The sequence below is a fragment of the Protopterus annectens genome, chromosome 3.part1 (assembly GCF_019279795.1).
Source record: "Protopterus annectens isolate FY-2018-M chromosome 3.part1, PAN1.0, whole genome shotgun sequence".
NCBI classification, from domain to species: domain Eukaryota; kingdom Metazoa; phylum Chordata; order Ceratodontiformes; family Protopteridae; genus Protopterus; species Protopterus annectens.
In genome coordinates, this window is record NC_056732.1 from 257,139,785 (window position 1) to 257,158,692 (window position 18,908).

General features: G+C 38.1%; 1 protein-coding gene across 1 annotated transcript in view; it reads left to right on the forward strand.

Annotated features, from left to right (window-relative positions):
• Nucleotides 1-18,908, forward strand: part of MINDY4 (MINDY lysine 48 deubiquitinase 4) — a 1,921,738-nt gene that overhangs the window by 1,290,848 nt on the left and 611,982 nt on the right. The window lies entirely within an intron of this gene.

Sequence of the window (18,908 nt, forward strand, 5' to 3'; positions counted from 1 at the left end):
TGGTGAATTAGTAAACCAAGAATGCACCACCAGGGTTTCTGGACTACACACAGCTTAATTGCAAACGTTAAGCGCTTTCATCAGTCAAAGTTGACTTCATCAGAACAAACAGTACAATTAAAAGAGAGTTTAAATAGCTTAAAATCAACTGTCATTGGCTGAGTTTAAACCAACCAACTTACATAATATAAAATAGGATATACCAAATCAAAGAAAAATTTTTGTTTTCATTTTCACTACCTCCACACAAAATACATAAATAAATATACGCATACAAATACCGTTATATCCTGCCATGTTATTAATATTTCAAGATACTCCAACCAGATTAACCATTATAGAAAACTAAAACATTGAATGTATTAACTTTTTTTATTTTGCCTTATATTTTCCCTGCCCTTTCCTTCAGTACTGGTACTATAGATATAGAATCGTTTAATCCAGGGGGCAGGTTAGCAGCTAGCCTTAGTTGCTACAATAATTCTTTTAAACATAGAATGTTTTTCCAGGCCCCACCTCTCAGATCTGTGTTCACCATTTCCAAGATGGCAAATTTAAAACCCAAAAAATTCTCACATATATACTGTGCCTAAACAAAGCATTTGTCTCTTTTTTATTTTTTATATCATATGAGTGCTCATAAATCCTAGATTTGAGTACCCTTATGGTTTTTCAACATAAAATCCCATGCATGTATTAAACGTTGCAAGATGTACAATTCTATTAGTAAAACAGTTTCCCTTTTTAAAATATACTGTAGTTTCTGTTCTGTTGGAACCTGCAAAATAAAACTACACTGGGGGCACCATCCACATGGCTTAGTACCATCCATATTATTCTTAACATCCCCACCAGCCTTATTTTCTAGGATTAATTTCAGATTAGCACCCACCTTGGTAGAAAAGACTGGCTTCACACCTACCATCTTGGATATCTCACTATTAGTTTTAAAAATATTCCAATTTCTATATAAAATATTTTTCACCCCACTAGATAGGGGACTATATGGTACAACACATGCTTGCACAAAATTAGTAGGTGCTTCCAGCGATATTGTAACAGACATTTGTCGTGGTTTTAAAGGTCCATTACCTAACAGGGGTTGATATTTTTTACCCCATTTGTTATTTTTTGCAATATGATCTCAACCATATTATTAGGGTACCCTCTGTCCACAAACATATTTCTCAAATTGATAAATTCATACTCAACATTCTCTTTTTGAGAGGTCATATGCACAGTTCTTATTGCATGCCCCTTAATAATGCTCTTTTTCTGAGATAAGGGGTGATTACTGTTGAAATGGAGATATGTGTTACGGTACTCTCTAGATTTAATATCTTCCAATTTTTTAGAAATAGTTATATATAGATAATGTATCTCACTGTCATTGTACTCGTAAGTGAATTTTAAAAAGGAGGTGGTACTCTTTAAATATTCAATAAAACCAGGTATTTTCTTCTTATCCCCTTTCCACAGAATAAAAATGTTATCCAAAAACCTATTATATAACAAATGTTTTTTGCACCATTACACCACTTTTTGATTCAATTGTTATAAATGGTGAATTGTTTTTGGAATTCATTGCTTATCATGTGTGTTCCAAAAGAAGCACCATGTTTAAAACAAGAATGTTCATAATTTTATTTAGTACAAGAGAGTTTTGGGTCATAGGTCAGTCATTAATTTTATTTATGTGTCATCAAACCTGAAGCTGTATATTCTTGTCACTCATGTTCAGAATGATATTAGGCTGTCAACCCATCACCATTTATGAGTGACATGGAACTTATGGACATGGCAGTTACTGAACAGACGTGGGAATCTCAAGCAAATTATGATGTTTCCTGAGAGTTCAGAGGCAGTGCATATCAGTTTGTGCCTCCAGAAAAGCTTTTCCCATATATATATATATATATATATATGTGTGTGTGTGTGTGTGTGTGTGTGTGTGGGAGGGTCAGGAATTTGGAGTCTCAGTAGTTGAAGACCTTAGTAGTTAATGGGGTGTTCAGGAACTGTGGTAAAAGTATGGTTGTTACTTTTTGTGGTGGGAACGTTAGGAGCTGTAGTGAATGTCACCATTAAAGGAAGCCATTAAAGGAAGTTATCAAGGAAAGAGGTCTCTTATTTAGGGCTATTGGTAGTGCTGGTGGAATCTCCATATCTACTTATATGCACCAACAAGCCAGGAATACAGTAGTCATGCCAGTTGTCAAAGTGAAGACCCAGGTATGGGAGGAGTTTGATGTGGCCCTGAATAGTGACTGTCATATGGCCTTAAAGATTTTCTAGAAATGCTTCTGGCAACTTAGCAAGGAATGGTATGGTATTGCCCAGGCTGTTCTTAGCAGGTATAGATCACTGACTGAGGTCATTATTGAGAGATGGAATGAATATTCCAAGGGACTCCTAAATCTGGTGGGCATGTGCTTCCCTAATAAAACAGTGCAATATGGAAATTGTGGACTGTTTCTGTAGATGAATTAAGTAGGGGAGTTCAGCAGTTCCAATAAGTTGCAGGAGTGGATGAAGAACAGAAAATACTGAAGAGACAGAACATTGTTGTGGTGTCATGGTTAATATTCATTTTTACTACTACTTGGAATGCGGGGACACTACCACTGAATTTGTGTAGGGGTAGTGGTCTTTTTTTAAGAAAAGGAGGCTTGAAAGGTGTGTTCCATTTGCAGATTGATTACTGTTCAGCCATTTTTTTTTTATTTAATGAAAGCCCCTATGGTTCCTAAAAGGTTTAAGATAATGCTCTCTCACTCCTTAAGATCCCTGGAAAAAACTATGAAAGGATGCTGGAAAGGAGATTTTGCTCAGTAGCAGAGCCTCTGATTTAAGAGAAATACAGATTTCATCCTGTTTATAGATCAATAGATCAACTGCTTGCACATGTAATGGGGGGAATCATGAACTTGGCAGTACTGCAGGGTTTGATTGGATACCTACCCTGGCCTGTCATTTAAGACAGAGGGTTAATGTGTGTTGTTAAGCATTCGTGATTTCCCCCAACCTCCATTTTCCTAGTGTGTGACTCAGAGCAAGTCACTTGACTAGACAGTGCTCCTGGGCAGAGTCTGAAAAAAATACCTCAGAATGTCTTATAACAGGTAGTATAATCATCTGAGGACTCAGACAGCTGTTGTACACAATCTGATCCCTGCATATGAGGAACTGGAGTTGTGTCCATGTTGTATATTCATGGTGGACACAGGACTTCACAAAGAGTTTGTCTTGACTCCTTCCCATTTATGATTTTCACTGACTAGATATCAAGGCACTGCCAAGATCTGGACATTATCTAGTCTGAGAGTGTGTGTGAAGGTTGTGTCTTTGCCAAGTGATAATTATTTCACCACACAAATGTCATCTCATATCAGTTCCAAAACTGGATTGCTTAATGTGGTTGTGGCTCTATTTTATGCCAGATGTCTAACACTCCTGAGTTTTGAAAACATCCATGTCCGCACAGTTACTGAAGCTTGTTTTAAATGCAAAGTGAGCTCTTCCTCTCTGTACTGGGGTTTTGCAGTTTTCATGCTTTCAGGCCCATTAGCAGCACTGATAAAGTCTCCATATTTCTCAGTGAACATATTACTTCAGACAGATCACTGGAGGCTCACAAACTGAACTCATTGACCTACAGAGTACTATAGGATTACATATGAACTAATTGCTTGTTATACACCATCTTTGTCCCCTGTTGACCATGATTTCCCTGTTAGCAAAAACTCCTTTATTTTGGGTGACTAACTACCCTTCAGTAAACTATGACACGTATACATCCAGTGTAGGATATGTCCAGAACTTTCTTAGACTTAACAAAAAAATCTGTTGAGCAGTTGGTAAATACTCCTACTAGGGAGTTCAGTATTCTTGATTCTATTCTTACAAATATGGTCACCTCTTGCAACACTCTTCTAGTACATCCTTCACCAATGATGTCTGGTCATTAACATGTGGCCGCCTTTAAATTCTCAAAAGTTACTGCAACAAACCCCATTGAATTTAAGGACTACAAACATGTCAACCTCAACCTATTTTGCTTCAAAATATCAAAATTCATTTATGACTGCACTTCCATAGACCTTAATGCAGCAGCAAGCTTTACTAAGGAATTCTACACCCATTCAGAAAAATGCATAGAGCTAGTAGTCCCTAGCAGAACCAAGTATCATGGGAAATTAAACAACAAAGCATCCTGGTAGTCCCCTGCCATAGATAAACTATGCATTAAAAGAAGGAAACTCTTTAAATTATTGTGAGGATCCAAAACCCATCTTTTCAAGGATAATATCAAAAGCATTACAAAAAAATAAATAAATAAACCTGAAGAACACTATCAGTTCCACTAAAGGAGCCTGTGAACTTAGACTGGCTTCTGATGCCAAAGATAATTGTAAATCATCCTTTAGCTCTATTAGAAAACTGAAAAAATACCCTACATTGCTCAGAACATATTCATAATGGGGCCGCATATTCTGGCCCAACTTGCAAACAAATTTTAGTGCCATCTTCACACCTGAGACTTCTATTCAAAGCCCCATTATTTATGAATTCCTTACTCCCCAGTTATATCTAAAGATCAGTTAATAAAGGTACTAGCCAAGACTGAAAATACTTCTATGGAATCTGGCAGTGTAACTGATTGCTTATTAATACCATTAAATATGCTCTTGCCGATACACTCAAACTGTTTAACTTAAGTGTTGCTTCTGGTTTTGTCCCTTCTAAGTGACTCATGGCAGTGCCGATGCCCTAGCACAGCGGTAGACATGCATCTGACCCAGGTAATTGCAGACCAATCAGCATTACAAGCCTCATCTACAAATCCATGAAATGTATTATAATTGATTTCATAAGCTCTTATATCAAGTATGATGTTAGACTTGTCATCCATCAGTTTGGCTTTGTGAAGGGTAGATCTTGTTTATGTAATCTAGAAAATTTCATTGAAAGGGTTACAGAGGCTGAAGAAGGTGGCCATGCAGTGCATGCAGCATACCGTAACGTGGCTAAGGCCTTTGACACTATTCCCAGTGTAGCATGATCCAAAAGATAACTGCTTTAAAAAATCTACTCATAGGAGGTAGGATGGATAGCAAACTGGCTGAAAGAACCCACACAATGCAAGCTATAGGTGACTCATCAGAAAGTATGAAATCAGGGATCAGTGCTAGGACCTCTTCTTTTTGATATTCCCTTCTCAGATCTCCAAATAGAAAGCCAAAACCTTGTGCTAATGAAGTTTGCAGATGAATGCAAACTGTGGGTTATTGTTAAGTCACCCTGTGACACCCAAACCCTCCAAAATCAACTAATCCTAGTAAACTCTTAGTACTAAAACTATGCTCACACTAAAAAATAAAAAAGTAGCATCAGGTCTTTTGTAGACAACCCCTCCTCTAATCATATTGGCTAGATAACACAACTGTACAAAATAAAAATGTAGTTAGGGACCATAGGTACTTGGGTTGACAACTCCCTCTCTTTTGACAATCATGTAACATTTATCAGGAAATCCTTTATTTAGCCCACCTAATTTCCAAGGGAATTTCAAAGGTCTAAAGAGGTAATCACTCCCTTCTACTCAGTATTGATCACCCCATTTATTGAGTACAATGCCCCCTTTGTGATGTATCTCACTAAGCATATCGAACAATTAGAAACAACTCAAAGGTTTCCCACCAAAAAGATCAGAAACCTAATGAAGCTCTGTCCCTCTATTCAGTACCTTATAGATCTTTTAGAGGCGATCTCTGCCTAGCTTACTGCCATTAGAGAACCAAACGTCCTAGACATCCTGTTTCTCAGTAAGTCCAATATCTCCACCAGGACTAGAACCATGGACCTATATCTTCACCAGTAGATAAATAATATAATGGAAGGACAGGTTTAAACCCAGTGCCTATAAACCACTGGAAGAAACTTCCCTTGCATGTTTAAGCAATGCAACTCGCTGTCTTCCATTGTATATAAGCTAGATGACTGGATGGTTATCCTCAGATTTTTGTGGGACTGACAGGTATGGCCCTACTGGAGAAAGGAGGTGCTAACTAGATGGGTATCAACACATTTATTCCAGAATTGAGAGGTGTAACCCTACTGGAAAAGGAGATGCTGCCTGTGGGAGGGTACAGGCAAGGCTACAATGCTCATGAGTCTTAGTGGCTTTGGAACATCTGTGAATCACCAGCATGCAGTGTTGTGCTTCACTGCTGAGTCTAAAGCTCTTGGGATGAAAATCAGCATTTCAAATCAGAAGTTGTGGTTCTCATTTGCAAAAGAGTGGGTTGCTGTCCACTGATAGAGAGATGCTACTAGTTTTAAGTATGTTGGAGTTTTAGTCATGAGTGAAGACAGAGCAGGATATTGTCAGAGACGAAATATGAATTCATTTAACAACAGAATTATTGTAGGGACTGTTTAGACTAAATAGTTTTCTAAAATTCTGAGACCAGAGTATCGATGCTAAATTAATGCAGATGATAAATAGTTTGTCTTGAGTCATAATTGTTGTGTCTAGATTTCAGAGTAGATGATGCATATGAGTGGTTGTCTTGCATGTTATCTTGCAGATATATATATATATATATATGATAGAATCTTCAGTCTGGATATATATATATAAATATATATATATATATATATATATATATATATGCTGACCTATATTGATCCCTCACTACCACTTCCAATTTTTTTTTTGTTGGGTAATCCATTGCACCTATTCTATACTTAATCCCCTGCAACCTCCAGGGGTAATTTGCCTCCGCCCCCCCTGCCCCTTAAGCAACAGTCACCTCCCGCGCTAATTCAAGGTGTATGTAATATTTCATCTGAGAGCACACTACATTGATCTCCATTCATATTTCCCTCAACCGATCTCCGCCATACTCCACAATCTTGGGTTCAACCTTCCAAATTTGCTAAAAATCTAGGTACTATACATGTTTCCTACAGTTCCCTTGTTCTTCCAAATATGAATATTATAATACATGCAGATGATATTTTATTGCAAGATACTGATAAATGAATATTATATACCAAGAAATTTTATTTTATTAAAAGAAATGAATTATATCAATCAACAATCACAGGCTAATAATTAACCTCACAAAGATTAATGTTTTGATATTCACAAACCCACAAAAGCTCATCTTTTTACCAAATGGTAACCTTATTGACCATAAATGGGATATCATTCCAAATTTCATTGAACAAAAATATCTACAACTAACGATGAACCTCATAAACTAAAACTACCAACTATCCTCATAACTCCAACTCATAAAACAAAATGCCTAAATGTAAAAACCAAAATTCCTCCTATCTCACCTCCTCACTCTGTAGAATCTCAAATCTCCAATGAATGAAAAAAATTAAACACAAAGCTCCTCTACAAACAAGAAAAACTCAAAAAACAAAAATAAAAAAAAAACCAACTTCCTTTACTTGCATTATGATACTCATATCACTGTGCCACTCATATCACACTAGTCCAGCTTGCAATAGCAACTAAGGTACACATTAATACAAATGTCTGCTTACTTCTACACTTAGCCAATTCAAAGAACCAAGGCTACTGCCCATCTGCGAGATTCCTTTATATTCCTTTGTGAACAAATTATCCTTACCCTACCCTTGTATAACCTTATTACCTATGAAAATACTTCTTCTATAAAAGACCCATTGTAGTAAAGCTTCTTTCCCACTAAGCCCTCAGCCGTTCATAGGTTCATAGGTTCAAGCCATCATTCATAGGTATTTACTAGTTTACCCTTTCCATCGCTTTTGTGTTTTGGCCAACCATCGCTTTGTGGCTTATTTCACCCCATTGTATTGTTTTGCTCATACCATTATTTTGCTGTGCAGGTGTTTCTTAAGTGACATCCTCTGCGAATCCCCATTATCTACATCTTTGGAATTGGTCAAACATTTCTCTTCTCAGTGCTGGCCAGCGTAGTGTTTCTGCCTCCACAGTACCAGGATTTTTGGGTGATGAATGAATCCCAGCATCACGATATATTAATCAGCACGTCATAGGTTTAAGTCTCCTGCCCTTGTGGCTCTGATGGATCTAGATTTTTTGTGAAGTCATTTTTTCAAATCTGCATATTCATCAATGCTGGGTTTGACACATGAGCAGGTCACCTCTGCAAGCGGTCTTGGCTGAATAATAGAGCTGGAGTTCTTTCAGTCAAGCATAGCATAGATTTTTGAGACCCTTTATCCTTTTGGTGAGGAACTTTTTGTGGCTTCTCTCCAGCTGCAAAGTGTCGGGTCAGATACATTCGAATGGGGCATTGTACTCAATCATTGGTCTGATGAGTGATGTCAACTTTGTCTCTTTGTCCCTCCTGTGTTTGTTTGTGTGTAGAAGTAGATGCTAAACAAGAGGAGGGCCAACTGCCCCTAGTGGGACACCACACCAGAGCAGACAGACTTGAGTCTGACATGGCGCCAGCAACTGACCCTGTGGGTTCTGTCACTCAGCAGTTTTGCAACCCATCTTGTGATGTATGGGTTAACATTTAAGCTGATGAGTTTTTCAACTTGGATCCATCTTCTATTTATTCCCAGTATTATGATCTTATCAGTTTCTTTGCATAAGGGGCTTCCAGAGGATTAAAGGGCCTTAATGCTGGGGGTCGGGTGGCAGTGCCGCTTTGTGTAAGTGACCTATCAGTTGTAGTGCCCACCCCTGCAATGCATCCAGAGGTAGTGGGTGATTGTACAGCTGTCCCAGCTTCAGCTGTCCAGGGGTCAGTTTGTACACATGCTTGGGACTGCTGTGTGTTTTTACTTTGCCAGGTGTTCTCACTTGGCTAGAGATGTTGGGGAGCTGCAGCTGGAGATGTTTGGGCTGCAATCGCTGGTAGGGGGAGAGAAGTTTTTGGGGTCTGGGAGAAGTTTGGGGAGAACCTGTCAGCCTAGGTCTGTATTCATGTCTATAGGATCAGTATTCTGAGTATATACAATTCACATTTCTGAGTATTTCTGGAGTTTCTAAAGATATTCTAACATTCCCTTTTGAGTCTATAGCTATTTTTTTTCTTAGCTTTTTTCTTGAATTTTTATTCTTTGCTCTCCTTTTTACTTATCTTAGTTTTTACTTATTAGTGATCTTTTGTGTCTTACCTTTTAAGGATTTTGCTTCTATGTTGTTGTTGTTTCCTTTGTTGTAGAGTTGGTTTATGGCTGGGGGGCCACCTAGACTGGGTCTGCCTCTTTGTTTTTTTGTCTTTGTTTGTTTTTGATTTGTGCATCCATGCAGTTGTGCAGGGCATGCAGAAGGTATCAGTAATTTTGCTGTTTTCTTGTTGCCTGTTACTGCCCCACGCTGCCTGGGTTAGTCTTTCCGACCACACTAAGGGAGACCACACTAGTTCTTTCGAGAGGTTGAGAAGTTCTTTACTGTGGTCTTTTTTATTTCTTTTTCAAGCGGGTGGGATGAGGACTGAGTTGATCTCACCAGTGAGGGGTATGAGGGGTATGGTGTGTTGTGTTGTGTGTGTGTGTGTTCGGTGGATGATGAGATCAGATATGTTATCTAGGGATGTGGGATGTCTCCTGTTAGTTGTTCCATAGTTTTTGAGTAGCATGGGAATTCCAACTTTTAACAAGTGTTTCTAAGGTGTCTATGAGTAGTGTCTATATTAGGGTAAGGTAATAATATGATTAGTATATGATGGTGTTTTTTGGTGATACATTTATCCCCCTTTCTGTTTTTAGGAAGGCCATGTGAGGAGTTTGTGGAGTGTGGGGTGGCCTGTAACTTGCTACAATTTGAGTGTCTTCTCTTCATGGTTAATTGCACCTGGATGGTCTCCCTCGCATCCGTGCGTTGCCACCAGTCTTGAGGTTGTGGGTGTCCTTGATGAATATGGATGCCTTGGTTCAGGTCACTGTCACAAGCACACGATGTTCTCATTACTAAGAAGGGCCTCGAAAAGGTGCATTTTTGATTTTTTTTAGACTGGCATTTGAGCAGCATTACCCTTAGTTTTTTTTTTTTGTGTGTCTGGGGTGGTAGGTTTAGAATTTTCGTGACCTATGTTGAGATGTGGTGCTTCTGCTGCCATTAGCATGTGGCTCCTACGCTATCTGGTGAGTCTCTTAGTCAGACCTTGACTATGGCTGACACAGGAGCGACTATGGGTATGTGTCTTGTGCCTCTTGTGCTGTGTGGATGGGGCTGTGACTGTTTGACATGTGGTCTATGTGTTGCAGGTGTTGTGTTTGTTGACTGTGGGGTGTTTTGTGTTTCGTTTGTTTGGCTCTGTGTGGTTGGTGTCTTTTGTCTTGTTTTGGTTTCTGCTCTTTTTGTGTTTAAGTGTGTTTATTATTTAGATTTGTTGTGGAACTCTGTGAGACTGGGATTATGGGTTGTAATGGTCTGTGTTGTTCCTAACCTGTGGTCTCTTGCCTGGTCTTTGTCCTCCTGGCTTGAGAGAGCCCAGCCTCTCTCCAGGGCTTATATAGCTGTTCATCCGCATGTATTTTGGTGGGTGTTTTTGTGGGAGGGTTTGAGGGTGAGTTTGTGTACATGAGGCAATTGTGCATTGCCTCAATATTCCCCTATGGCCAGGAGAGGCAGGAGAGGACACCAGGACACGACAGACTGATCCCTAGAAGACTTTAAAAGATTCAAGGAAAAAAAATGTGGATGTGGGAAATGGGTGGATAAGGCCTTTAGAATTGCCTTACAGGTACTAGGTAGACAAGGTAATAAGAGTACTGTAGAGAGTACTGTAGGTTTAAATAGATAGAGAATAGTCTACTTGGAGTCAAGTAGAGATGATCTTTTTAGAGTTTTAGTTAAAACACTGGTACACATAAAAAAAAATATTAAAGACTTCTTTTTTTCAAGAAACTGGGTACAAGTAATATTGGTTAAACAATTTATTATTAATCACCAAACTTAACCAATGTAATTTTTACCAAATGTACAAACACCACATGATTTCTGTTTACTTGTATATATTGTAAATACTGTAAATATGCTCTAATTTGTGCTATGCAAAGATGACACTACACTTCTGTTCATTCTGTTTTTTTTCCTGACTACCTGTTTATCATCTTGTACAGTTATATGTGACGCCTGTACAGCTTTAAGATTGTTACCTACTGTTCTGCCTTTATGTACTGCAGTATGCCTGTTTATTTTGTACCTGTTGTATGTGGTCATGACTGAAAAGTGTCTCTGGACCAGATCACTCACCAGGTTATCATATTGTTAAATAAATAAATACATAAATAAAATAAACTTACACATGAGTATATGTGGCTATTTGTTAAGGGCTTAAGGTTTTTCAGCAATATTTTCTTGATGCAGTGTATGCAGAATAGTTTGCTTTCTACGTCTAGCAGGTATATTTCCAGAAAAATAGTTATTCTGCTGGATAAAAATAAGAGTTTCCACATCAGTACCTGCACATGTTGCAGTTCATTTACATTTGTATGTGTCACATTAAAGTTTTTTTTTCAAGTGGACAGTTTGGTTTATATCATGGTCTTGTGGGGGTAAATGGCAAGGAGTTCTTCATTTAACTTTGATAAACTGTACTGGTATCCTCATAATTATGGTTATAACCATTGACAGGTGGATTACTAAAATGTTATCAGGGCTAGTTAATACATCTGCTTCACAAGACCTAAAGTGAGCAGCCTGATCAATACCATCATATCAAGAGCTATTAATTCTGATCTTGGAATTGAAATGCATTTATTTAATATATGGTTTAACTCTATCTACCTGCATTTCTCATTTGTTTGTTGAAGTGTCACCTATTGCTGTAATTTGTGAGAAGGCATGACAATAAAATCAAACTGAGTTCATATTTTACTAAGTAATGGAATACAAAGGTACCTTTTATTTAAACATGTCATGACTGCTATTGTCTAATGACTGAATATTCCTCAGTTTATATGGATATAATTTACTTTGTTTTACCACTGCTCCACTGCATTGTGATAAATCATCACAAAACAAGTTTTTTACATCATTCTGAACGATAAGACATCAGTGTGCATAACTTCAAGAACTGCTCATTTGCTTCAATACCTAACCCATTCAACCCATTTGATGCACAAAGATGGGAGATGGGTATCTCCAAGCTAGGTGAGAGCCTTATAATCCCATTCATCCCTGACTGGGAATCTCAGTCAACCATTCTGTCTCATGATAAGAGGTGGTAAAGGGATGGCCAGTGTGCTGGTCCTACAAGGCAGCCAACTCTCTCCCTGATGGAGCAATCTCTTTGGCTGTTTCGAGCTGTGCTGTTGACTGCACTCTGAGTGGAAGCATGCCTCCATACACTGAATTCCTCTTGGAATAGCAGTGTGACTACACTATGCTGACTATGCTTACTAGGCCCAAACTTCATGGGGTATTATACCTAGTCCTGTCACTGTGTTAGTCATATGGTGAGTCAGAACCACCTCCTCCCCACAGGACAGACAAGCTGGAAACAGCCAGTTACTCCCAACTCCCTCATCCAGTTCATACTGACACCCAAGCCACTGTTTGAACTCGGTTGCCCAAGTTATAATCAGGACTTTATCTCTGTATGCCAGAGTTTGCTATCACTCTGCATACCTCTTGACAGTTTATCAGAACAGTTTTAGGCAGTCAGTATACATCAGTTGTTTGATGCAGTGTCTCCTTCAAATTAACATGAACTTTAAACTGAAAGTATTATTAACTCTCAAACGCACATTTCACTGGTATTTTATCATTTTGGATGGATGTAGAGTCTGCTAGAAGTGGGTCTGTTTGTTAAATATCACTACAGTCAAATCAGACTATTTTCTTTCTGAATGTCTTTCCTCATTTTCCTGTAATTCACTAGGTACAAAAGATAAGGCTGATCCACATGCAAATCTCTGTCTGGGCAAGGTAGACATGGTATTTTCAGTTAAAGAACTCAATGCAGTCAATAAACACACTGCCTTACTGGTATAAGGGTCGTAGGGCCCTGCTACCCTCCCTCTGGCAGTCAGTCAAAGCTCAAACCTCCTCTCACTGTCTGTCATGTGAGAGAGAAAGTCCAGTCACCTGACAGAGAAAGTCCAGTCACCTGATAGGACCAGGACAGCCCTTCACACTCACAGGTAGGACATACTTAATTTTCCTTTTCCTCAGTCAGGGAAAGATCTCTTCAGATACTCCTTCCCTAGACATTTATGATGTAGAGCTCAGCTAAGAAACTGTTTTGGGGTTTTTGCCTCCCTCTGCCTTTTCTAGCTGTGCTTGAAAACATTATTTTGATAATTTGCTTATTTTTTCTGGTATAAAACATGTGATATCTTTTGTGTGTTTTATATTAAGTATAAGCCTTATACTGTCTTGTTTAAGGTCTTTTTTGACTTTTATCATGGGTATTAACCTTTTTATGGTGTTCTATTTTTTTGTCTTAATGTTGAAGGGAGTCTCTACACTAAGGCTGTTTTAGTGCAGCTCCTCTCATTGCCTCATGCTGAAAAACCACCAGTAATTTCTGGCTGTTATTTCCATTGATCAGAATGTCATTTTGAAAGTTTTGACAAGAAAACTTGCTGTTTTTAGCTGTTTTTCTGTTGAGATATATTTATTTAAGGTCTTTGAAAATATTTACAGCTTTTTAAATGATTTTTTTTCTTTTAAATCACAACTTGGCCACTATTTTGTTTGTAAAACATTTCTGACAAGAATTTTTCTTAAATTTATATTTAATTCATTGTTTAAGGAGTGATACATTATTATCTGATATAATTGTGTCGATTTATAACTTCTTAAATGGTTTTCTTGTTCGTATTGCAGTTTTTGGTGCCATTTTGTTTGTGACATTTCTGACAAGAATTTTATTTAATATTATATGTAATTCCTACCCTAAGGCCACTTTAGGCTGTTTTAATTTATTGTAGGCTGAAAACAGCCTGTATTTATTTTTATTAGGGGTATATGCAATATTTTTTTTGTGCTTGGAGCTGACTTACTGAAATTGATGTATTTTTCTTAATGCAGTATTCAGTAGAATTTCGGTAGAGAAATAGACTTCAGTTTTGCTGTTTAGTGGTATCTTTGTGGGATTTGTCTATTGGTACTGGACTGGCTATGCATCCATTTCTTGGTACTTATCTGGTTAGGTGCCCCCCACCCTCGCCATTCTTCACCATGTACACCTTAAAATATAAAAATGGATCAAAACATATGCCTCAGCTTAAGGCTATCATACCACTTATCTTTTGTTACCTCCAGATCCCCTTGTGTGCATAGTTACACAACTGTGCAGACACATCCTGTGGTGCCATACCATTTCCTGCTGCAAGTATGGAAGAATCAAACCTTTTAGGTGTAGGAAAAGTCAGGGGTGCAGAATTTGTGGCCAGTATTGATACTTTACACCCTGGGGATTTTCTCACTAGTGTAGTAATTACCAAGAAGAGACAGAAGTCCAACCAGTGGGGGGGGGGGGGGGCAGCAGTCTTTGGTTGTCTTTTTGCCAGAGGTGGTGGCTGTGGTAGGTCCATTGTAGAAGCAGTTGATTACAAAGTGTATACTTAGGTTTCCAGTAATGCTGGCACTTCCACCACCAGTCGGCCAGCTACGGATTCTCTTTTTCAAGGTGATTCTGGGTTTGATGACTCTGATTTCTGTCAGATGGATCAGTTGGTTTTCTCTAATGATGATCAGGTACAGATACCTAAGGAGATATTCTCCTTTTTCAGATGTTGGATAGATTTAGAGATGTATTCAACTGGAAGCCTCCTTCAGATGACCTCGAGATTAACAGGGTTTATGAATTCTTGTAGTACGAAGCTCCAGATGTTGAGACTTTTCCTCCATTTATCCCAGCAGAGAAGGATGTCTTTAAGAAAGCTTGTAGTTCCCCTCTCCTCACTGAGGCTTTACCTAAGAAAGTGCTAAAAAAAATTAGGGTCTGCTTGGCCTTACCTAGCCTCTAGGCTCTTTTGTCTATGTCCCTAGCTAGCTACTGCTGTAATAAGAAGACCAAGTCTTCTTCTAACCCAATCCCTCAAGATAAGCTTTACAAGTGGCTAGAAGCTATGGGGGAAAAGCTGTCACTGTACAGCACAGTACCATTCTAAGTGTTTACTTATCAGTGTTTTATGTAGATGTTTGTTTTGAGAGGCATGTACAGTTTAGATGAATTGCTGCATTGTTGTCTGCAGAGCAGAAGATCTGTGTTAAAGATATTGTCTCAAGTGTTTCCCAGGTTGGAACTGGGCTCTTTAGAAAAGAGTAAGAGCAAATTATATAGAAAAAAAATGGGAATTGTAGAAACAAGGCAGGCATTGAATGAGCTTTGTAATGTTTCACTGACAATGACCAGATAGATTAAAAGTGATGTATAATGTTTGCAGTTAAAATTATGTCAGTATGGTTTATGATGTATAATGTTTACAACTAAAATTATGTCAATATGTTTGTTTTTATTTATATAAATGTATTATTGCGTATATCATATGTGATAATTTAATAAATATACTTCTTGTTAAAAAAAGTGCCTTGTTGGGGGCCAGTACTGTTTCTAGATCTGTAGCATTGTTGGTGGTGACTAGGAGGTATGCTTGGTTGCGCTCCCAGAATTTTTCTGTTGATTTGAAAAATGAGATTTTGAATGCTCCTCTTATGTCTGATTGTGTGTTTGGTACAACAGCTAATCAGATCCTTAAACACTGGGATAGCAGAGGTAAATTGCAGCAAAGCATTTCAAAAATGTGTAATATTCCCAACTTCTCTTGCTTCAAGCAAGATAATTTTCAATGGACAAATAAGCAGAAGCCCCAAACTAGCAAAAAACAAGGCAATAAAAGGAAAAGGCCAGATGACTTGTTCACCAAGCTCAACAAGATGGGGCCCTGAGGTTATTATCTCTCCAGTCTTGAAATATTTGCATGAGCTTCTTCAGGATGGCCTATCATATGCATCCATTAAGGTGTATTTAGAGGAGATATCTGCGTGTCTGCCAATGGATCCTCCTCTATCATCTTCTCTTTTGGTAAAACAGTTTATGAAAGGAGTTTTGCTTATGAGACACCCCCCAGTCCTCCTCCCCACAACAAATTCCTAATTCTTGGGACCTAAATTATGTTTTTGAAAATCTGACCTTACTACCTTTTGAAACAGCAGCTTATACTGATATGAGGTTCTTAAAGTGGAAACCTGTTTTGCTTATTCCTCTGACATCTGCAAGGTGAGTTTCTGAGTTGCAAACTCTCATGATGGGACAACTTTGTCTGATTTTCCACAGGGATAGCATTCTGTTGTGCACTAATAATTCATTCATGCCAAAAATTGTTTCAGAGTTCACTCTGAATCAGTCTATTAATCTCTGTGTGTTCTTTCCTGAACTTAAGAATAAGGGGGAAAGGTCCTTCATACCTTGGATGTGTGTATGCAGCCCAGGTACCACCTTGACAGAACAAAGCTTGAAAGGGCTTTTTATTTCCTTTTATGGGGCAAAGAAAGGTCAACCTGTCTCTAAGCAAAGTGTTGTATGTTAGATGTCCTCTAGTATTGTTTTTGTTGTTATACTCACCATGGCAAGATGAATCCAGGGAAAGTAAAGGCACATTCCACCAGAGATTTTTCCTCTTCAGTGGCGTATTGGAAAGGAGTGGCCTTCAGAAGTGTTCTAAAGTTAGTAACTTGGTCTTCCATCCATAACTTCACAAACCACTGCAGTCTGGATGCTTTTTCTAGATCCAGAGCTCCTGGACCCTTATCCTTCCTCCCCCCAGGATGGGTAATCCTTGGGAATTTACCCATATGCCACTAAAGCAGTGTGTTCTATGAACATCTACTTTTACAGCTAAGTTGAACTTTCACAATTGTACTTTGTATCACTCATGCCTATTGATTTTAAATAGCTTTACTAATGCAAAAGTGGGATTGGGATCTACATCCCATTATGAAATCTCCAAACATTGCAACATAGGAAGATTTTGATTTGCTTAACAATTTTAGAATATAGTAGAGAAAGTTGGGAAGTTTAATTTGGCATTTTTCTGCATAGGAACAATTGTTCTTTTATCTCTGTCTTAATGTCTGGATTCTTTGCACTGCCTTAATGCTGAAATTATTAATTTAATTTATCTTTCCTTCATGGTTTAGGGACATGCAGCCCTGCTCATGTAACATTTATTTCACAAATAGCACTGATGCCTTATAGTAAGGTCTTTTTAAAAGGAGTCCTGTATATAAGATAATCAAAATGGCATGCATCTATCGAAACTGGATTTAAGAGAGTGACAAATAAACCTGTTTTATCTTTCCAGACTACCAGTTAAGACATTTACATCCAGCAGACATTTTTCAAAGTTACATTTTAACATGTAAACTACTTTACTTTAGATTTCATTATGATAGTTGGTGTAAATATTAATTCCCATTGTTCATCACATTGATCACTGCTGCAGTAACCTTAGCTGTATGGGTTATATCCTGCATAGGATGTAACAGCGGACCAGCTTCCACTGCTTTGACACCTTCCATGCACCCAGCTAGTCAGTCAGCTCTACCTGAGCTGACTGAATAGACAAGTTTGGGTGCCAAGCCTTCCTGCCACCACGACTCTTGAAGTTCTGCTCCTGGGAAGATAAATTCCCTATAGGAAAAGCCTTCCATTAAAAAAAAAAAAAAATGGTACTTACATATTATCACAACCAGATTTTCGCGGTTGCGGTAATACGTTTGTTGGCCCAAAAACGGATTGTGGGACTAAAAGTAAGACAAAATTTGATGTTTTCTTTGGGTACAACATAGTTTATCCCAAATTAGTAGCGTAAATTAACGCAGAAATGTGAAACTTGCTTTGCGTACATCAAAATTGGTTGCACTGCTGTCTTAGTGCAGAAGTGAATTGAGGACGCATGGGAAATGCTCGTTCGTTTTTACTGTGTGATGGATTACTACGAAATTGGAAACTAAACTTTTTCCTGAGAAGAAGAAATCTGGAGCAACACATTTTTTTGGTAAATAACTAGTTTTATTTGACATACTATAGGAAATAATTGAAGTTAAAGGTAATAGCAATCTAAACAATCAAACAGAGATGAAGGTCTTGACGATGGAGGCTAAAGTTACGAAGATCATTCTTGTAGTATTTAACAGAAACTGATTTTTTTGTGGGGGATAGCGATTATTGTTGCAATGTTTTGTGGATGTTTTGCATAGTATTCATGTGGATGTCTTCCAGATGTTTTTGAGCAACATATCTGTAAATATTTTATTGCTGATTAAGGAAGCATACTTGTAGATGTTTCACTTGCTGGGTTACACTTTTTGTATGGAGAGAAATTGTCTGCTATTGCTGTCAAGATTGCATCAAATAAGTCTTTCTTTAGTGCAAGCTGTGTTTCACGCCAGATATATTTAATTAGGTAGGAGTCCAAATGGTGTCTTGCAGTGCCTCTCTGTTTTTTGTTTCTCCACTTAACAGATCCCCACATTCTCTCTATGTGTTGTGTATGCACTCTTGTGTTTGGATCTACAAAGTTGTAGCTATGGTTTACTTTTTCATGACTGAAACTAGCTTCTTCTAGTTGCTGAGTTTGATATGCCCGCCATGAATCTGAATAAATAGTAGTGCCCTGTTTAATGTATTCTTTGATTTTATTAAATAATGTTGCGGCTGTTCTATCAGGAACTTTTACAAGAAAAGTCTCTCTTGTCTCCCTACATATCCCTCCAAATACCCACTGTTGAGGGAGAATACGGCCAGCATTACTTTTATGTCTAGTAAAAAGAGTCTTGTCTATTTCCACAATACACCCTGGCCCTCCGCTCTAGTAAAAAGAGTCTTGTCTATTTCCACAATACACCCTGGCCCTCCGATTTCTTTCTTGTCCTTTTTCTCCATTTCTAAGACACAGACATCACGTAAGTA